Source organism: Rousettus aegyptiacus, unplaced genomic scaffold, assembly GCF_014176215.1.
Source record: "Rousettus aegyptiacus isolate mRouAeg1 unplaced genomic scaffold, mRouAeg1.p scaffold_m13_p_10, whole genome shotgun sequence".
NCBI classification, from domain to species: Eukaryota; Metazoa; Chordata; class Mammalia; order Chiroptera; family Pteropodidae; genus Rousettus; species Rousettus aegyptiacus.
This window is the reverse complement of record NW_023416285.1, coordinates 28,163,487-28,186,596: the sequence shown is the minus strand read 5'-3', so window position 1 is coordinate 28,186,596 and position 23,110 is coordinate 28,163,487. Positions and strand designations below refer to the sequence as shown.

The 23,110-nt window shown below is 36.7% G+C and overlaps 1 protein-coding gene across 4 annotated transcripts in view; it reads left to right on the top strand.

The window, feature by feature from the left end:
- Positions 1-758: 758 nt before the first annotated feature.
- The window catches only part of TET2 (tet methylcytosine dioxygenase 2), a 114,199-nt gene continuing 91,847 nt past the window's right edge, over positions 759-23,110 (top strand). For 2 of the 4 annotated variants that reach the window (XR_001597279.2, XM_016147948.2), the window contains exon 1: positions 772-908. The gene's annotated coding sequence lies outside the window, so the exon portion shown is untranslated. Of the gene's footprint in view, positions 909-23,110 lie in introns of all 4 variants that reach the window. The other 2 variants (XM_036227645.1, XM_016147939.2) reach the window with 2 other exon arrangements.

The window sequence follows — 23,110 nt, the reverse complement described above, 5'->3', positions numbered from 1 at the left end:
GGATGCCAAAGCCGGGGCGGGGCGGAGGAACCTGCCAGGGGATAGGGGTGCGGGCCTTTGCGGGAGGAGGTGGGTGCGCGCGGGGCGTGTGCGGGGATGCCTGCAACGAGGTGGGAGCAGGAGGTGGTGCGAGGGTGCAGGGCGGAGGTGGGTGCGCGCGGGGGCGAGGGGTGCGCAGATACCTAGAAGGAGGTGGTGGAGTGCAGTACCAACGAAAAGTTTCAAAGCTGAACCCGGGGTCTCGCACCCTGGTGCCAAGTAGCCACGCCACCGCCCCCTGCGCGCCGGCACCACGCCTTAACCCGGCCTGGAGACCCGTCCGAAGGTCCCGGCAGCTCCGGGTCGGGCCGCGTCGCCCGGGGGCTGGACCTTCCCCCGCGCCCGCCCCCGCCCCGCGCTCAGCCCGGCGCGCCGCTCCCCTGCTCTGCCAGCTCCGAGCGCCAGGGCAGCCCGGCCGCGACCGCGCGCCCCAGTGTCCGGCCCCCGGTGCCTCGGCCTTGGAGCGGGACGCCCCGGCGGGGGGCTGCCTCCCTGGGAGCCGTGGCTGAGGGACCGAGGGCGGCAGCGGAGGCCGGGCGAGGGAGGAGGACAGCTGGGCGGAGGAGGAGCAGGAGGCCGGGCGGCGAAGGCGCAGAGCTCGGGCGGCCGCCGCCTCCCCGCGAGCGCCGCGCGCCCAGGCCCGGCTCGCATGCGAGTCACGTCCGCCCCCTCGGCGCGGCCGCCCCGAGAAGCCGGCCCCGCCGAGTGATGAGAACAGACGTCAAACTGCCTTATGAATATTGATGCGGAGGCTAGGCTGCTTTCGTAGAGAAGCAGAAGGAAGCAAGATGGCTGCCCTTTAGGATTTGTTAGAAAGGAGACCTGACTGCAACTGCTGGATTGCTGCAAGGCTGCGAGACGAGAACGAGGTCAGAGCGCTTCTCTTTTGCCGCGAAACTCTCCCTTTCCTCTCCCCTTCGCTTTCTCTCGGGCTTCCAGGGACGGGGGAGCAAACCCTGCAGTGTCACCCACAAATATCAAGAGGGAAGAGGGAAGCTTCACAAATTACTGGAGCCTCTTCAACATGGCTGACAAATATACTTTTAATTCCTCCCCCCTCCCCCCTTTAAACCTATAGTTCTGGGTTCTCTGCTCTCTGCCTCCGGACCCGGAAAACTTACCTTTGTGACTCTGACCAGCCGGTTTCCCGGCCTTTTATCCCCAGGAAAGTGGTTTTTCTTTGCTTTCCTTTCTAAAATAGTTCAGCTTTGGGGGGCACTACATTTCCCTCTAATCCTCCCACTCCCCTTCTAAGTCAGACGAGTCTCTGGTCTGTCCTAACCCACCCCGGAAAGAACAGTGACGGGGGGTTTTCGACCCTTTTATCTGCTGTCGGTCTGGGTCTGGCTCTGCCTCTGGGTTAGCGTCCGCCCCTTCTGTCCCCCTGTCCCCTTTTTGGGGGGCGTACTGGGCGAATGTCACCGGGAGTGGAACTGGAGTACACGAAGTGAGGTTTTGTTTTTTCCTTGAGTCCGCACGTTTTGTTAGTGGTGCCGAGTGAGGAAAAAATAGTTTCTCTGGTCCCCCAAACAAGACCAGAACCCACTTTCTCAAGATACATCAGCTCTGTGATGGGCTGTGCCTTGCAGCCTGGGGAATGTGTGTAAGAGAATTTGTGGGCAAATCTGTGTCCTGGCTTTGTGCTTCTCCCGAATCCGCTTCGTTGGGCTCCCCGGTAAGTGACAGGCAGACACAAAGGCAGGCGCAGGCCGGGGGAGGGGGCGGGAGGGAGGGGGAGCGTGGAGAGTTGGAAGACTGCAAGGTCAGGGGCGCCGAAAGAAATGAAACCCAATCCCAGCAAAGAGGCAGAGAAGTAAAGAGCAGATTTCTAACAGTCCCGTCCAAATTTCTTTCTCTCTTGGCTGCTCTCTTTTCTTGGGTCTTTTATCTCTCTGCCTTTCTCTGTGTCTCTTTTCTTACTCCACCCCCTCCATCTCCTCCTCCTCTTACACACACACACACACTCACTCTCTCTCTCGCTCTCTCTCTCTCTCTCCCTCTCCCCCTCTCCACACACACACACACACACACACACACACACACACACACACACTCTTGAATCTTGATGAATCTCTTTACTGGGGCTGCTTGTATAGTATTATTAAGCTAGCAGAGTTTCCATGGAGAGTTTTCTACCTATGACAAAATTAAGTATGGCCTGGATAGACTCCACGGAAGGCTGAATATCAAATACAATGTTATTTGCTGACTATTGCCTTCATGGCATACTTTTAATTGCATTGAGTGACCCCCCCACACACACACACACTTCATCCTGTGTTTAGGAATGAAAGAAGGGTTATTTTCCAGCTGTTTGCTTAACTTTAGTGAAATGTTTTTATATTTGCCTGTCTAGGGAGTAGGGTACATCTATGAATTTAAAATCTCAAATCACATATTTTAGTTTTCTCCTTCCAATCAAGGATAATGCAAGTCCAAATGCAAAAATATTCATTAACAAATGATCCAACATAAGAGTAAGGTTATATCTTAGGGGGAAGTTGAGATGTACAGAAAAAAAGTTATTGGTTTTGTTTCATTTAAACTGTGGGTATTGTTGCCTGGCTAATGAAATCATTATATTTGCATCTTAATGAAAGTTGTAATACTGGAGGAGACTTATGTTCTTTTCCATGTTTACATGTGTGTTTCATAACAGATTTGAAGTAGAATATAAATTTCAGTGCAATAAATACTGATCTTTTTAATGTTATTAAGCAAAGTAAGTGAAGGGTTGCAAAGTTAAGCTTAAATTTAGAAGGTATGTAGATGATTAAAAGATGGACAGAAGGAAAATAATGAACACTACTCCATAAATCAGATTTCTGAAACCATTTGTCCCCAGTAGTTCACTTTGTAACTCTATTTTGATCTCTGGGAAAGCAGTTTACTTTAATCATTGATACTAGAGGTTATTTCACATGATTACAAGGGAGAAGTATTACTCATCTCTGCAGAACAGAAACAGCTCATTTGGTTAGTTATTTGTCATAAAATATTAAAGAAAAAACACTTAGGAATTTAGCATAAATGCTTACTATTTGCTGAGAGAACAATGGTTAATTATTCCAGTAATTCAGAATTAAAAAAATAAAGTTTTTTTTTTTTTCTAATAGACTAGTAGCTAACTACTTTTTATGGACTTTTTAAATGTTATGGTATATACTATCTTCAAGCTGTTTAAGAGTAGATATATTTTCCACTGACATTGATAGCTAAGAATATGTGCATTGGTTAATAATTCCGGTTGTGACCATGAAGGCTTATTCTTTCCTATCAAGTTTAGACTATTTTGTTATTTAATGCATCCTATTTGCATGCTAAAAATAGCTGCTAATTATAGTGCTGTATGAGGGCTTCAGTGATTATAAGGAGAGGATGGGAGTATTATTCACCAATCTGAATAAGAGTGCCACTTTCTCCTTTATTAGAAAAGAAGAATTATTTGAATCAGTATGGGATAGTTTATAATAAAAGACATGAACTCAGTTTTTTTATTATGATATTTGTGAGAGTCAGTACCACCAGAGTGCTCCAAAAATTTTTATAGATGGGACTGTCTTGGGTAATTGAATTTTAGGGGAGTCAAAGTGGACAAAGACAAGTAAGTGTTAGTGTTTCTTAAACTGCAATATTGTTTCACTTATTTTCTTATTGAACTAATGGTTAATGAGAAATTAACTTGGAATGAGGGAACTCCATTGCTTTCTTTAAATTCACACATTTACCAAGCTTTTTGCACCCCCCCCCCCCCTTAATGCTTAAATTAGATCTGGCCTTGTGCTGGGCCATGCCAGGAAGCAGAAGGATTGCTGCAATTTTGATGCAGTGGCACATGGACTAGGCACTGGCAGGTCAGCATCACCTCCAGAACAAGTGAAATACACCTGCCTAGAAGTTGTTTTGACAGACTTCCAAAGTCCTGTTTGGGCAATGGACTTGTATTAGGTAATAAAAACTGCAGTTAATGTTTTGGTTTCACTTGCTGAAGTTAGAATATCTTTATCAATCCCTCCAAGGCCCCACCCATACACAGTGTTGTAAGCCAAATGTCACTATTGAAATGTATTTCCTTACTTGCTGACCTCATTAAAAAGCCTGTCTTATGATTCACAGACACACCTAGGCAGAAACTCTTATTTTCCAAGTTGCCCCAAATCCAAATGGGTGAATTCTTATAAGTTCTTATGAAATTACCTTGAATTAAAATGTCTCCAAAAGCTTAGATGTTTGACATTTTAGCACGTGCAGTACTTAAAAATTTTAGATCTGCTTTTTTACGCCCTAATTGCTTCTACTACAAGTTCACTTGTTGCTGCTGTTGCTTAATAGAATTTAATAGTCTTATCTAGCCATCTCATACTACTAGAGGGAATCTTTGTGTTATAAAGAATCATACAGACTGTTTTACCATCATTGTTTCCTATCATGAGGACAGGTTAAAACTCTGGACCAGTTATCGGTGTTGGTTTATCAACATAACATTATTCTCAACTATTATGCCACCAGTCTTAAGAATAGTAATGGCACCAAAGCCAGTAGCAGGAAAATATCTCACAAGCCAACTTTACAATTAAAGACTTAACTGTGGGAGACTCAGGTTGCCTAGTCGAACTGGTGGTTATCTTGGAAACTGTGCTGAAGAACACAACTACAAATGATTTGGCCAAATATACAGTGTTTAGTTGGTCTAGATCTCTAATTTCTATTCTGACTCACTGCCAAAGCTCAGTGAATACTGTGACATTATTTAAGGAGGTTATCTAGTACATCTGTTGGTTTGGTATATTGTAGAAGAGTTCCAGAAGAGGAGAGGGTAAAGTGAGCACTTGAATCATTGTAACTGCAAGTCAAAAAGAATTCAATGTATCTACTTATGTTCAGCATTATTCTGATTCTGCATTGTACAGTGCAGAAAATCACTGACTTAGATAGATGTATAATCTTTTCTCAATAAAATGGATTTTGGTTGCCCATTCCAAAATAGTAAATTCTGTCAGCTTTGATTTATGCATTCTCCACTTGTCATGAAATGCAGTTAAATGTGCCAGGCTTCAAGAAGTAGAAATAGATAGTAGGTGGATTTTCAATATTTTGTGTAAAAATAAATTTAGTAATAACATATACCTATCCACTGTCTTAAGAATTTAGAATTCAATATTTTATACTTACTAAGGGATGTTACTCAGACTGACTTGAAATCAAGCTCCAAATAATCTGAGAATTAAATTAAGAGGTGAATAAATTGGGATGAAGTGTTTTGGAACAACAATTTAGGTTATAAAATAAACTGATTACTTCACTGAAAATACTATAAGAGTTTCTTTCAAATTATATTTATATCTGTTGATAGGGTATGAAATCAGATTTCTATTTCTTTTTATTTCCTAATAGATCCTAGCAGTGTTCTGCTCAATCAAGATTTAATGAACAGGAGGAAAGTGGGCGGTGGTGTAGATGAGATCAAAGGGCATAAACTTCCAGTTGTAAGATATATGAGTTCTAGGATGTTATGTATAGCATGGTGACGAGAGTTAACAGTACTATATTGCATATTTGAAACTTGCTAAGAGTGTAGATATTGAAAGTTCTCATCACACACACACACACACACACACACACACAAATTGTAACTGCGAAGTGATAGATGTATACACTTTATTGCAGTAAATGATTGTGCTACCATGCCTTATCAAAATGTGCATCAAAATATGTTTTATTTACTTAAAATTTTTTGCATAAAATGGCCTTTGTGTTCCAAATGCTTTAAGTGGTTTTAATGTTGTATGATATGGTAAGTTATATCATTTATTCTTCTCACAACTCTAGAGATAGGTGTTATTATTATTGTCCCTATCTCTGGTGGAGAAAATGAAGCTCAGCAAGGTTAAATGACTTGCCCAAGTTCGTACAGCCAGTGAATGGCTTTGAAGATTTGATTTTAGGTAGCCTGTCCTTGGAGCCCAGTCTTTTAGACACTGTGCTATATATACTGCCTCAGTACCATTAATAATAAAAGAGTAGCTGTAATGTCGATTACTTAGGAAAAGTCATAAAAGGAGACTTTAAATGCATATAATTGTCTATGCAAAAACATGTATTCAGATATTCATAACAGCATTATTAATAATTGTCAAAAATTGGAAATTGGAATGATCCAAATGTCCATCAACTCAAATGCATAAACTGTGGTATATTCATACAATGGAATATTATTCATCAATAAAAAGGAATGAAGTACTGATACATGCTACAACATAGGTGAACCTTGAAAGAAGTAAGTAAGAAAGAAATGTAAAGAGATCAAAAGTAGATTAGTTATTGCTAGGGGCTTGGAGCAGGGGAAAGGGGAACTAATTGCTAATTGATATGGAATCTGTTTTAGGGATGATGAAAATGTTCTCTAATTAGACAGTAATGGCTGCACAAATCTAAAGAAACATTGAATTGTATACTTGAAAAGAGTGAATTTTATTGTATGTGAATCATATCTCAAAGTTTTTAAAAATGCATACCATCGACAAGCTATTTGGCTTTCATGTCTTATGCAAAGAAATGTAGGCACCGTTTGAATTGTATGGAGGCTAAGCATATCTTTCTAGAAATATGGCACCAGTGAGTTCTATGTAGTTGCCTTTCTCTCATAGACGAGAAAAAGGATGTTTAATTACACAAAAGTTCGTCATTGTAGTGAATAAGAGCCTTTAGGACTTTAGGAGATGATTCACTTGACAGATGATAAGTTAGATAGATAACTTGGAGAACAGGACTTAATATATAATTGCAAGAAACTTTCTCTCAAATGTATTCCATTACTTAGCCATTTTCCAATTAATTCGTGAGATATAACCCAAGTGTTAAAAGGAGTGTCTATAAAAATTGCCATTCTTGATTAAACTTCTGTGAAATGTGCAGTTTAATCTAGAAATGAGAGCGAATCCTAGATGATCCTTTTTTTAAAAAAAAAAAAAATTTGTGTTTAAGTGAAAACAGAAGGGCACTGGAGGTTATAAAGAGAAGACTTCTAAATTTTGATTTTAACTGTTTATATCTTCTCTTATTATCATTTATCATTTTTTAAAATTAAAATGACAAAATATCTCATTGGATTAAACAAAGAATCCATTTCTGTGTACTAATATCGTAGTATACTATAGATATAAAATAGGGATCAGAAAGAAATTGCTCTGCAACATTGTTCATGATGCCAAGACAAAGTGAGGAAAAGAGTCAAAATGTTGATGGCTTCTCTTTTAGTAAAAAAGAGAAGCACTTAGAAGCACTTACATTTTAGCAGGTACATTGCCACAGCCTTTACAAACACCAACAGAATTTTTCCAGATTTATTAATGGTAAAATGAATGAGTACAGATGTTTAGGACTTGTCCCTATGAAATTAGGACTTGTAGTTTTGGACACACAAGGTGAATTACTTGGGGTTGGTTTATTTGAATTTCTAACTTTATGTAATTCTAGATATCGGACATTCTTCTTGTTGAACAATACTTATCTCCCTTCTTATTCTGATGAGAATGTTGGATTGCTGCCAATTGGATCTCATAGCTTGGGGCCATGATTGATAATTGGGGTGAGGGAGATTCAATGATCTGGAAGCATTGGCTTTAATAATGCATACATGCTATTGTACTCAATAAGGAAATGTCTTGGCTTCACATAATTGCTGTGATCATTACTTTTTAAAGGAAGAGCTATAGAAATGACCCAGAATTCTACTTTTTAAGAGTATGATTGTAGTACTTTCTTGTAGGTTCTGTTTGTATTTCTAACCAGGCACAAGTTAGGCCTTCATGTTGAAACCTTTAACCCATCAAGAAGTTGACTGATCATTCTGGAAAGCAACAAGGTAGAATAAAGGTCTGGTTCTCTTTATGGGAGAAATGAGCAGCTTACTTGTATTTACTCCTTTCTTGTTTCTCTTAACACTTTGTGAATGACCTCAGCTGACAGTAGATTTTTTATACTAGTATTTCCATAATATTCAAAACATTGTTCAGTGGTTTGAGTGTAGTATGCCATCTCTGCTTTTTAAATGTACTTTCAAAAATTATAAGCCTTTTCAAACAAATTAGAAATATAGAAAATAAGATATCTTGATTTGCTGTTTATATTTTTAGCTTTGGTTTTTGTAAATAATTACTACAGAAGGCATACTTTATTCAAAAGAAAAGCACAGGGCTGTGACTTTTGGCTGATGGACTGCTCTCCCTCGAGCGCGCGTTGTCTGTGGTCAGGTCAGACAGCAGCTCTCCCGTGAAGGTATGCCGCACGTGGTATTGATATTTTTCATTTGCTACTTTTATTATTTTGAGATTCGTCACAGCTTGTTCTGTGGATTCTGCAAAGTAAGGTAATTTTAATGAGTGTTGTCATGTCTCATTAGCTACTGCTAAAACCTGCCTGACCAAGTCACTTATTTTCTTGATAGAATATTAAATCTAGTTTCTATGTCCAGGTTATACTTTAATGGGAAATATTCAACCCAACTCTCAAGATGAGTTTTTCCTATAGTCTCCTTAAATTATTCTTTGTCTCACAATATAGAGGAAAACAGGCTAAAGGAATGATAGTGAACCCAGTGCATATAACACGATCTACCTCTGAGTTATTCCTCCTTTTTTTCTCTTCCCTGTCTGCATTAAGAAACAAGGGTACCCATTAAAATAACCGTAATTATTGGTTGTGCTGCTTCTAAAGTAAAGCACCAGAACCTGACAATAATACAATGCTATCACACCCAGATTCCATCGCTAACATACTGTTTTGTTCCTATTAATTTATTTTTTAATCTGTTTGTTCTTTCAGAACTTTTTCCATTTTTGTTTGAAGTCTCTTACTTTGAAGTTATAGAATTTTTATATTTGCCATTGGCTATAAAGTTCTCTCAGCTCTTTTATAACCTTTCAGGATTTTTGCATTAAAAGGATTACTTTTAGACACCCTCTAATTAGTTTAGATGATTATTAGCTTTTTGTTTGTTTTACTGCATACTTCACGACAGAACAAGAAATTATTTCTGCAAATAAAGTGTCTGCTAGTTCATAAAATTAGAGCGAGCATTTTAAAAGTGAATTCACTTATTAAAACATTAATTCATTTACATATTTCAATGTACCAAACATAACTGTTGAAAGGAAAAATACCATAAATAGATACTTTTTAAACATGAGGGAAGAGCAAATCTTCTAAACCAAAAATACTATATAAGTTACTTTTTTTAGGAAAAAGAGAAGCAGGTACATTTTAGCAGGAAAGCATGTATTTTAAATTTTGCTCTGTATATCGAATCCGTATTTCAATCTAGCCACCTGTGTGATGTTGTAAAATCAAAGTACTACCTTATTTAATGAGTTTTTTTAAACAATATGAACACCAATATAATTACAATTGTAAAAAAAATTTTTATAACAAGGATGGACTGGTTTTCTGATTTTAGGAGAAAAATAGTTATACTATTTTAATATAATAATAGGTAAAACATCTATAATTGACATTACGAGAAAGTTGTACTTAATTTTGGAATGTCTACCACATCGTTGCTTGGAGAAGAACATATTGACAGAAAACAAGGCTAGTAGACATTTTGCTAATGACTTACCTTTTTAATAGCTGTGATTTGATTATGTGTTTCTACTGAAAATCAAAGTTGGAAAAGACATTTGGTTATTGACTTTGGAAACTAATTTTCAGTATTTTAAAATTTAACCTGTTTACTCTTCAATGTGATTCTTATTTCAAGTAGAATATTTTATAAACATTTTTATAGACAAATATTTAATATATAATTTAAAAAGTTTTATCAAGTGTATAAGAGTTATATAGGACATAGCATTCTAAAATGACTTAAAAGCCATTCTTGAGATTTTGTCGAAGTGAGGGAGGATATTTTTAAAAACACAAGTTTAATTTCCTCTTGACAGTTTTGCTTTAATTTTTATTTTGCATTGTTATAATTTGTCATACTTTAAATAATCCCAAAGGATATGGGAAACTTTTCACATTTAGGGGGGAAAGTAACTTAATTGTTGACATTGTTACTTTACTCTATTATCAGTAAAAATTCAGCCTTCTTAAGAAATGAAGTTTGTTTCCTGTTCACAAATCCATTGTAAAATAGAAAATGAATGTAGATAAGGGTAAATTTAAAATAAGAAGACAGGTAATACACTAAATTCTGTTTCTCTTCACCCAAACAAAGTCATTGGATACTTTATGACTTTATGCTGAAAGGATCACGTAAGTTTATTTGGCTGTAAATTGCCACTTTGCAAACTTAGTGTATCCTGTGGTGTGTGATCCTGCCTCAACATTTCGGTACATACTCAAGTAAATGAGCAAATCGGAACAAGTCTTGGGTTGAGAAGAGGTAGAAGGTGCATTCAGAATGTGTTGTTGAGAATATAGAATTTACTCTAGTTAAGGCAGTTAATTTTGATCCTGTCCTCAAGTCAGGAGCTACTTAAGGAAAAAGATGTAATGGTCATTTCATCTAGTTCTTCCTCCCACTATTTTTTTTTTCTTTTTGAAGGATGGACAGGGTAAGAAAAGTTAAAACAAAGGAAAGAAAAATAAATACCTTTAGAGATAGTTCGTCGACATGCATATGCTCATCTTTAGTGCCAAAGAAGTGAGAGGTTTCTCTTCGGAGCTCATTGAGGCTTACTCGCCCTCCGATTACACGTGGTCACATCAACATTTGACACGTGGGTACTGTGAGCATGGCAGCGCTATTTACAAACACCATCCTAGGATTCCAGAGGCTCTTATGTAACAGCTGAGAGAGTACAGGGCTTTGTGTGTCTGTGGGCGGAGGAATCACACAGTTTAATTCATAGTCCTGGAGGGAGCCCTTGTCTGGCTCTGACAGGGTTATGAACCAAAGATCAAGGTGTCTGGGTCAGGATTCACCCACCCAGTAAGCAGTTTTTCTACCAAAGCCTCAAAGGCTGTGCCTTAATACAGGACAATCTTTTTTTTTTTTTTTCTTTTTCTCCTCCTGCAGCAAACAAAACCAATTATGCCAATTTTTTTGTGTGTGATTTTGGAAAATATGTGCAGATTGTGCCTTGGTTCCGGGTTGTCAGTTATGGTGCCGCTGTGCCTGAAGCGCACATGCCTGCTGCACAGTCTCACAATGCCTCTTTTACAAAGGGCATTTTTATAGTTGTAAGTGTTAGTCAGATGCAAGAGCTAGACACTGAACTAGTTCTTACTGAACTAGACACTCTGACCGTGAAACGCTCAGGAAAACGATTTCATCATCCTCCACCTCCCACCACATACCCCTCCTTCTACCTCCCCCTCTCCCTTTTCAATTCGTTACCACACCTTTCTCAACCCTCCTCCATTTTTAATTCCATATCAAGACTTGGGGTTAAACCAAGCAACAAATCTGTTTTAAGTAACATTTTGTATAAGAGGAGTTTAGATCTGTAATAGTTTAAAATTATCTGTCCAAATATATTATTTACATATGAGACTTAGAAGTCACTTTTGGTTATTAAATTTATTTAAATAAATTTAGCTGTTTAACATCTGAATTTGTTCTCATTTGAAAGAAATTACCAAAAGAGTGATTCATTTAACCAACCCAATTAAATCTAAGGATGGATGTTTTTCATCTCTGTTGCTAAGTAAGCATTTGTTCTGGATTTGAAAAGATATAACTTATTTAGTGTTTGTCAGTTATAAGATACTGTACATTTCTAATTCATCAAATTAAGATATGGTAAGCATAGGTTATAGGCTTTAAAAGAGTCTTTTCTTTTCTTTGTTTTATTTGCTTGCTTTTTATTGTTTCGGGCCGAAGATGACAGATTTATCTTAATCACCCCAGGCCCAAATAGTCCAAGTTTGTATGAAATTACTTATGGGTATACTTTCCCACTAAGAACAGTGCCATATCTGAATACTCTTAGGCTTTTGCAACAATCATCTTATCCTGTGTTGGAGCATTAATATTTTCTTCTTTTCTTACACTTTTGTTGAACAGTAAATCATATATGGTTATAAGCTGAAAGTATTCAGAATTTGATAAGGGCTATAGGTTAATGCATTTCTGCTAAGAAAGGAATTTAAATATAACTTTTATTTGACTATAGTTTCACATAAAGTGGCGAGCCTGCGGTAAGAATTGATTTATTCAATGATTGAGCTCTCTTCATAAAGATGAGACTTAGTTGCAGATGTTTCTGTATTATAAAATATCAAAATGGTAGATTGAATGTGAAATATACATGCCAAAAAGCAATGTGGAAATTTTTAGGCTGATTATCTCTTTTCCATAACCTGTGTGTGTGTGTGTGTGTGTGTGTGTGTGCGCGCGCGCGCGCGTGTGTGTGTATGCATGCACACATGCACACATGTTCTCATTCACACCTGTTTTGGACTTTTGATACATGAGTTCAGTCCTCTTGGTAGAAATGGTTAAGCAAACCACAGTAAAAGTCTCTGTCTATGAATATAAAATGAAAAAATACGGATGTCATGTATTTTTCTAAATATCATGCAGTTGCACAAAATCCTTAAGATCTTTTGTATAAACTGCTATTATACAGTCCTTTTAGAAGACAGCTGGGGAATCACATAGGAGCTCACACACTAAAACAAGCGGCTGGCCTGGTGATGTTGAGATTGGTGCCAGTGTGTTCTTTCTTGCATAGGAGTTCCAGATCACCCTGATGCTCTCCCATGTAGCCAAGCACACATGGCTTTAATATTTACACATGCCGTTCCAGGATTCTGAACACCAGTGATGTAACCGTGGGGGAGAGGAGGAGTGGTCTGTATCTCGAAATGCTTAATGACCTGAATCATGAATACTGATACAGAATAAGGAAGCACTGATTATAGTAAAACTTGACGGGGTGGGGGCGAGGGTGACATTGTGGATGCTTGAAAGGAGGCTTCCCCGTGATCCCCCACATTATTTTAAACTACCATTACCACCCCAAAAGAGTTTTTTACTTTGAACTTAAAATAGTAGCTTTTAACTAGGGCAAATGAGTAAGTGCTTTAGTTTCCAAAGGCTGGAGGTGATGAAGCTCTTAAGAGTGTCACTGTCTTTCATAACCAAGCTGACTCAGACTCTTTTAGAAGTTATGGCAACTTAACTATCTCGAATAATATAACTACATATCTGCATGGAAACAGACAATTGGAATGAGAGCTGCCATTTTTTCTTGTTTCGAAATTGTTTCTCACCCATTATTTGTTTTATTTTTGAAAGTATGTATTTCCTATTGCATATAGAAATGCTTTCCAAAATCACAAAATATATATAGAACTACTTTGCTTAACATTATAATCTCTTTAAGAGCCTATGTCTGCAGCAATATGGGGATGGGGCGGAGGGAGGCTCCTTATCTGGTAGAATCCTGATAAAGGAAAAGAAAAGGTAACTGATGATTTTGGAAAATATATAACAATAAAGTTGTGATGTTCAACTGCATATCAACAACTATGTTTAACACAAAAAAATGCCTAAAACAGTAAGGGGAAAACATGTAAAAAATGAGACTATGAAGAGTTTTCAATGAATAAATGCTCTGTTACAAATTATGAACATTTTAAAGAGGTGTTTCAAGCTCTGTTTCCTATTTGTAACAAATCATCAAAAAAAAACTATCAAAAAATTCTTTACCTTCCTTTGAACTTCTAATATTTTTGGACTGTGGATTTAATTCTGTGTGCATGTATGTTTGTGTTTGAGTATGTTGTTATATTTTAGATTAGCTATGTAAACTAGAGTTGTTCCCAACTACTTGTAAAATATTGCCACCTGGATTCCCACCACCTTTACTTCCATATTTCAATAAATTCATCAGATTTACAAAAATGTAGCTCATTATCACACATAGATTGCTACTGGCTGAAAAAGACTTTACAGACTATCTGTTGTATTTACAAATGAGAGAATGGAGTCCTGGGAAAGGAAAGAGTTGTCCCAAGCTGCATAGTAAGATATTATTATTCTAATAATAGCTGATATCGAATAAGTTCTTACAGTGTGTTATGTAGCATGCTAGGCACTTTCCAGAGACTGTTTTACTTAATTTGCACATCACCTCTATGTTTGTTAGTGCTTTTATTATTCCCATTTTACTGAGGAAGAAACAAGGATATAGGGTTAATTAACTCCTAAACTGCTGGATGCCATCAAACCGTCTGGTTTTTGGAGTTAGGAAGATCTAGTTTCGAATTCTTGACTTTGCTTCTTATAAGCTGTGTAGTTCTTACTCAATGTAGTAGCTTTAACCTTTCTGAATCTGCTTCTCCATCTGTAAAATTGGAACAGCTAGTAAAACTTATCTCATGTGTTCCTGAGATGGTCAGATGACTTAACATGAATAAAACATCCAGTGTATTACTTGGCAAAATTGCAATGATTGAATAAATATTTGTTCCTTCATCAAGCCTATGTTGAGCATCTTTGTATTAGGAAAAAAGAGCACTGTCGTCCTTGTCCTTGCAGAGTATCCAGATTCATAGGAAAGAATGGAGATTCTAGGACTCACAGACTGGTTGTGTGAGGAGTTTCCCAGGATGCTTCTAGCCCTTTGCTCAAAGATGTGATATCTCAATTGCCTGAATGGCCCTAGGTACTAGAGTTGGCTTAGTTCTCTCAGCATTGGGGCATGACTGAGATTACACAGGTCTAACAACATAATCTCTGAAAAGTGCCCCCGGGGGGAAGAGATAAAAGATTATTTCCATCTCTTGTATGGTTTCAATTAGGATACAAACTATGAGCCCATAGTTTTATCTGTTCATAGTCATCCTTTACTATCTTTATTAGGTACACTGGGAGGATACAAGCGTGTCCTTAGAAATATAAAATAGCATGTATAGTTTAAGAACTACTAAGGATTATAGATGTTACTGTTCTTACTGTGTTTCATATCCCATTTTTAGGAACAGGAACAGATACTTTGGCATGCCCTGCTTAAAGATAGACGATAGTCTTGTTGTGCTTATCCCAGGAGCTTCCTATGAGAATGAAAATTCCTTACATGGTGGTGTCATGGGATTTGGGGCCCATGTTAAAGATGTTTTGGAGTGTCTCCCAATTAGTTAACAGTTTAAAATATATCAGCTATTTATGTGTCAGCAACTGTCTTCTTTCATCACGATTGAAATTTCATTGAGAGCCAAGATCACATCTTGTGTATGTGTGTGTTGAATCTCCCACAGTAATTAGCATGCAGCCAAATGCATAGCAGATCCTCAACATACACATATACATAAAAACTTACTGATACATTGTCATCATATATAGGTTGGAAACATTCTTGAGTATCATTTTAAGTCTGAACTGTCATCAAGGAAATAACCCAAAATGGGGATGTATGATTGGTCAGATTCTACAGTGAGTTTTCAAAAATTTCAAGTACATATAACAACACCACCAAACAATTTAAAATAATTCAATCAGAAGTATGTCTTAATTCTCTCCTACAGTAACACATTTAAGTTTCAAAATTACCAATGTTAGACCATAGCTTCCCAACTTCCCACATTGTAAGATACGAAAATTAGTATTCCTCAGTTCTATCTACTTTTCTTCCCCTGCCTTCTGCCATTCTGAATTCTCTACAATTCTGTATTGCTACATTTATAATACTCTGTTCTGCATCTGTTGCTACTTCTCCTGTGCTTTGTTGCTCAGTGCTAATTCGAAAAAAAGAACCCCAGCATTAACAATGTTATGATCTAATAAACAGAGCACACTGTAATACCAAGTACTATGATTGAACATGTAAGAAAAAAAAAATGAGCATATGGCACCAAAACTTGATATGTTCCAAGAGCAATATTTAATCTTAAAGGTAAAATGGACTCCTTCTTCTGAAATTTCTTTAATTCCTCAAAACTGTGCCACATTTTAGTTTCTTTCACATTTAGACTTAGGTTTTTCCTGTAAACTTTAATTTTTCTTGAAAATTCTGATCTCCTTTGTTCTTGGGAGAAGAAATGTGTTATCATATTGCAATGATTTTTCCAATTTCTTAATTATACTACTTGGTAAATAAAATATACTTCTTAAAGTCAATATTCTTTAAGTTCTCTAATCTTTCTATGTTGAATTAGAGTTTCTTTTTATTATTTTCGTGTTTCAGTTTACTATTACTTTAGTCTCATTTCTTTATGTGTATTCGATTTTTTTTTTACTTGCATACATCCCCAGGTTTTTTTCCTCAAGAAATAGTGTGTAGGTGGCAAACTGAGTCCTTGAATCAATGTCTAAAATGTCTAAATTAGTCCTCAGAGTTAATCGATAAATTATTTTGTATGTGACTCTAGATTCAAAGTAATTTTCCCTCTGAACTTGGTAGACATTGGGACAGTGCTGTGTTTCATCCTTTTTTGCTTAGGAAACATCTGATTCCATTCTTTAGATAACTTTTTTCTTATTTAAATGCTTTTTAGGATCTTTATCTTTTCAGCTCTGAAATTCCACCAGAAAATTAAAACCTCACAGGAAAATTTAAGTCCAAATGTGTCTAGCCATAGCTCTTTTAAAATGTGTCCCTTTCAGCATTAAATGATCCTGTGCAATCTGGAAATAAGTATCTTTATTCCACGTTAGGAACTTTTTCTTCTATTAAATCTTTGATTGTTTCTCTCCCTCTATTTCTTTCTTCTCTATCTTTATGGAACTCATATTAACTCTACATTAGACCTCCTTAGTTTATTTTTCTTGTTCATTAAATTCCCCCTCATATTTTCCATGTATTTTCTCTCTATACTTTATTTTTCCAACTCTCTTGATCTTTTAAAGTTAACAATTTTTTAAGTTCTCAAAATTTTTTTAGCCTTTGATTATTTTTAATGGCAGCCTGTTTTGCAGCTCAAATCCTATGGAACAGATTAAGTTTTGTAGAAAAATTCGAGAAGCAAAGAAAGTTAAATTTTATCTTAACTATCTCCAAGAAACAAGTTAACCAATCTTTAAAAATGTGTGTGCATACTTTATATATGTACATAGATAATATACATATAGTTTCATTGGTACTTTATACTTCCTTTAAAAAAAATAATAAAGAGCTAGAATCCATTACTGACTAATCTTCAAAACTTGGTGTGTATTGTTATTTACTAAGCCCTCACTATTCCTCCATCATGCATCAGTATAAATTCCCCAGACATAGATATTGCTTATTAGTCCTAACAGTAGGAGTTCATCCTATGCAGATCTAAGGTTGATTATCTCATTTTTAGACCTCTGGTGATACTTTGTTTATCTTCATATTGTTTTCCTATAGTGCTGCTCAGTAACAGGCTCTAGAAAGTAAGAAAAAGAGATGAAACTTAAATTTCATTTTGCACAGCTCAGTCACCTCTAAAAATAAATGCACAATCCACAGGGACATAATCTTTTCTGAGAGCCTCACTTCTCTAACTCCAGGGCATGAAAGGAACACTAGGAGCAACAGATAGACAAGGAATATCCAATCCTTCAACAAAGTCTGTGCACTCTATTTTTGAAATATGTCCAGACTCTTCCCATTTTTTACTATTCCAGCATTTCCACACTCTCTGAAGCCACTATCATATCTCGCTTTGAATATTGCAGTAGCCTGCTAGTGAGTCTCCCTGCTCCTGACTTTGTTCTCCCTCCTTCCCTTTGCCATGGTCTTCTATGCAAACTCAGAAATTCAAGTGATCATTTAAAATGTAGATCAATAAAGTCAGCTCATGCTTCTCCTCTGCTTACAACCATCGATGGATCCCTATTTCATTCAGAGTGAAAGCCAAAGTCCTTTCCATGGCCCACAAGGTGTAAGGTGATTTGGCCACTGTTTACATTTCCAATTCCATTTCTGGCCACTGTTCTCCCTCACTCAGATCTTGCTCACTCAAAGCTTTCTTGCTATCCTGGCAAGAAGATGAGCATCCTCTTTCTTCCAGGTTTCCTCTTCCTGGAACACTCTTCCTTCAGCTATCCACATGCCATTTCTTCCTTTCCTCCTGATCTCTCCTTGAGTGTTGTTCTCAGAGACACATTCCATAACCATTCTAACACAACTGCTATTCTTTGCTTTGCCTTGTTTTTTTTTTTTTTTTTTTTTTTTTTTAAATAAGGTTTCTTATCACTTGGCAGAGTATTTGTTTTTTTTTTTTTTTTTTAAAGCTTTAAAAATTGTTTATTGTCTGCTCCCAGCAGTAGTTGGAGTTCTACGAGAACAGGGCATTGTCTGGATCATCGGTGTAGCCTCAGCACACAAAAACAGTGGCTGGTGCATGCATGGTAGGCACTCAATAAATATTTGGTGAATGTATGGGTGAATGAAAATGGTAAAAAAAAAAAAAAAGATGGCAATGATATAATGTTATTTTAACTGCTTTTCTCTTTAAGACTACCAGTGTTCTGTTCTCTTTCCTTATTGCACCCTATCTGAAATTAAAGATAAATAAAATATCTATTGAGCACACATAGGTAAAATTAGGCTTTCATATCCATGTGGCATAGCCGAGACAATCTCCCAAGAGCTTCCAGGGGCCAGGGAAACATTTGTAGCTAAAATATTATACATACTGGCAACTATACTTTTTTCTGGTGTTATTATAATTGGATAGTATTTCAGTTACATTGTGTGTTTAAAAGACTTTTGTGGCTACTTCAAAATATAAACATGATTTGCAAAACTACTTTAAGTTTTAGCAGTGGTTTATAAATAGTCTTTTGGAACTGAAGCGTCCTAAAAGATGAGCACTTCTTGTGGTTTTCATTCTGCATCCTTTCTTTCAGTTGTGTGGCTACCACCTTCCTTTTAGACTAGGAGAAAGAGCACCATTCCCACTCTCTCTTAGTATCTCCTATTATTATTATGAGATACTATCATTCAGCTTAGTTCTGAGTCTGAGTGTCCTTGGTATTTATTTCATAGTGAAAAATCTTCATAAGTAGACAATTCTTCATATGCAAGTTTTCCATAGGTTTTAAAATACCTTCTTTATTTTTAAAGTGGCTACAATAATTCTGTAGTGTTTTGAATGCATTTTTCTTGCTGGTGTTCTTACTTTTATTATTGAAGGCTCAAAATCCAGCAGAATTTGGGTTTGATTTGTAAGCTTCATGATGGGGTTCTAGTTCTGTTTTGTTCAAAGTTTTATTCCCAGTGTCTGGCTCAGTGCTGGAACATTGTAAGCTCACAATCAATGTTTGTTGATGGTGGACCAACACTTTTAGAGAATTCTCGTGCCAAAGATTTAGTAGCATAAAAGAACCATAGTGATAGTACTCTACTTGATACTATTAACGTGAAATACAGATTGATAGAGTATTTCTGTTTTTGCTTTTTTCCCAACTTTAGAGAACTTTCTGAAATCAAAGAATTGATTTACGAGTTTAAATATCTTTTATGAACATAATATGTAACCATAACTAGATTTAAAAAGCCAAGCAGTCCCTCGTCAATCTTCTATTCTTTAAAATAAAAAATGGGAGGAAGATAAGAATTTTTTTAAAAATCAGATCGAAAAAAATTCTAATAACCAGTATAACTTAGTGAAGCATCTTCTGAAATCTTTAAATTCTGTACTGGTGCTACCAAGGTGCAACTCTTGATCTACAGCTGCTTCTTGATAAAGGATTCTGGTCCTTGCTGCCAGTGTTAGTTATATCTGCCTATTTACAATGTTTAAAGTACATTGTGGTACCTGGGATGTTGACACAGGTAGGGCAGCATTTATACCTGGGAATAGACCTACAGAAATAGACTGGCCTCTTTCCTCTAGATTGCAGTATTTATTTTCATGTGCTTGTCTTTACCTGTTATGGAGTCTGTTTTCTAAATTTCTTCCAAGGCTTATCATTTCTATCACATGCCCATAGCATGCATTTCTTAGAGAGGCCAAACAGGATTAGTACATATTATTTTGTACTGCAAAAAGGAGTGGTTGACTTTAAATGAAATCTTTGACTTTCCATGTGATGTTGGGCAGGATGCGTGCTACACATGTCCTAATCTATAAAATGAAGGACTTAGACAAGATAACATTTTCTGAAATTTCACTAAACTTCAAATTCAGCATAGTTAGATATATATTATGTGTGACTACTTGTAGCATATCATAAATGTTAAATATTTGTTTAATTGCATTTCGTAAGTGATCTTGTTATTTCCTTTCAAGGGCAAAAATAGTATTACATTCAGATGCCTATGTAAAATTTCAGAACTATGAAGGTTAAATTTAGGGGTTCTTATAGATTCTGTGTATATTTTCTATAATATTTCTCATAATATCACTTGCCTTAAGAGGTGAAACTTACTAATTCGTTGCTTAACTTAAAAGAAGGTCTTTCAGGGAGGGAAAAAGTATTCATCGGAAGTGTTCTAATAAATGAAATATGTGGGGGAATGGAATTGATAGGGGCAATTAGCAGGGGATTTTTTTTTGTAAGTTGCCTATGCTACTACTATCTTGTTATACAATGATACTGCTTTTCTGACAGAGCAGAGAGCAAAGTTACTTTGGTCATATTTCTATAAGCCAAACTTTAATTATTTAAAAAAATTTTTTTCAATATTAGTTGACATACAATATTATATTAGTTTCAGATGTACAACATAATGATAGACATTTATGTGCCTTATGGAGTAATCACCCTGATAAATTGGGTACCCATCTGACACCATGCATAGTTATTGCAATATTGTTGACTGTATTCCTTATGCTGTACTTTACATCCCCATGACTGTTTTTATAACTGCCAATTTGTATTTCTTAATCCTTTTACCTTTTCACCCATCCCCACTGGCAACCCCCCGCCCCCTCATTCTGGCAGTCATCAGTTTGTTCTCTGTACCTGTGAGTTTGTTTCTGTTTTGTTTGTTCATTTTGTTTTTCAGATTTTACATGTAAGTGGTATTTGTCTTCTCTGTCTGATTTATTTGACTTAGCATAATATCCTCCAGGTCCATCCATGTTGTCACAAATGGCAAGATTTCATTCTTTCTTATGGCCAAGTAATATTCCATTGTGTATATGTGCTACTTCTTTATCCGTTCATCTGTTGATGGACACTTGGGTTGCTTGCATATCTTGGCTATTGTAAATAATCCTGCTGAACGTGGGAGTGCATATATCTTTTTGAATTAGTGGTTTAGAGTTCTTTGGATAAATACTCAGAAGTGGAGTTGCTGATTAGTATGGTAGCTCTATTTTTAATTTTTTGAGGAACCTCCAAATTGTTTTCCTTAGTGGATGCATCAATTTATAGTCCCACCAACAGTTCCTTTTTCTCTTTATCCTCAGCAGTGCAAAATTCATTTATTCAGATATTAATTGCATGGTAAATTAAAATGTTTCTGAAATCAGGCCAGTTTCCTTAAGAGAACTCTTGACAAGCCGATGTATACATAGGATTACAATTAAACATAGATTAATACAGATTAGGAAAAATCTTGAAACTTCTTCAGGACCTCATGTAACAAAATATTGACTGAGGGTAGATAGATACATTAAAATATAAATATTTTACCCATTCTAATAAAAACAGTGTATGTTATTTCTTAATAGTAGGATAGTAGGTAGTAATGATTTCAAAAGATCACAGATCTCCCTGTCATATATAATATATATGATATATATTATATATTATATATATATATATATAACTGGTAAGCTTACACCTAATTCGATAAGCCTTAAAAGATATTTCCCCAGTGCTTTCTTTTAAAAATCCTTATTTTTACATTGTAAAAACTCTTTTTGAGAAGCAGCTCACCATGACCACAGAATTTTTAGTCACCAGTATTTCCTAATACATATTTGGAAAAAAATATTTGATGTATTACTAGGATTACTATGGTTAAAAGTTTTTTTTATTTTTATTTTTAAATCTTTTCAAAAAGTACTGAGCTTTCCAATTTCAAGTTCAGTATGTAAGGTACTACAATCTTGACAAGTAAAAAGCTGAACAAACTGGGGGAAAAAATCAGCTGCTCTTCTTAGCTTTGTCAGAGAAGCGAGGTCACAGGGCAAACACTGTCCCCCAAAATGGAGAGACAGGCAGCTACAGAGAATCACAACTTATTTTAGTGGAACCTCAGGAGTAGAAACCTCCACAAAAACCGGTGCCTAAGTTGAAAAGCCTGAACTATAATCAACAGATTGCCGGAGACTCAGTGTAGATAAATCAGAAAGTCAAAAACTTCAGGGGAACTCAGTTATAGGGAGCTCATACATTTTGTCAGTTTTGCCTCCAGAAACTATAGCATATCTTTACGGTAGATATTAGAAAAAAATTCCCTTGTACTTCAGTGGAGGGAGGAAGCATTTTGAAATATGTCAGAGCATTCTATTCTTCACAAGGCCTCCCCTCAGCAGAAACTATTTTACCAGAGCTTAAAATACCTGGGCAATGGAAATGCCCAACTGCAGCTTCCTCTAACCTTCCACATGGGGGAAGGGAAATACGTACCCCTCGCCTTTTCAGCTGTCCTATCCTACCAAAGTGGATGGGGCTGGGGAGTGGACCCTGAGAAGCACTGGTGAAGTTTGCAGCCCAGGGACACAGGCTCACCAGAAGGCTGAGATGAGACCTCATCACAAGACCATAGAAAACTTCCATCCCTCCACACCTTACCACTACGTTACTAAAGGCCTATTTACTGCAGTTCCTTTTCCCCGAATACATCATGTCCACCTTGCAAGAAAAAATTACCAGATATACTAAAAGGCAAAAATTGCAGTTTGAAGACACTGCACAAGCATCAGAACCAGAACCAGATATGGCCAGAAGGTTGGAATAAAACACAGACCAGGAATTTTTTAAAACTATGATTAACAACATCCCAGGAGCTTTTTAGACAACTTGGAAGAGCAAATGGACAATGTAAGCCTAGAGATGGAAAATTTAAGAAAGAAAAAGAAATGCTAGAGAACAAGAACACAGTAACAGAAATGTAGAATACCTTTGATAGCCTCATTAGTAGACTGGATATGACTGAAGAAAGAACCTGTGAACTTGAGAATATGATAATACAAACTTCCAAAACTGAAAAGAAAAGAAAAAAAGAACAGAATATCCAAGAACTGTGGAACA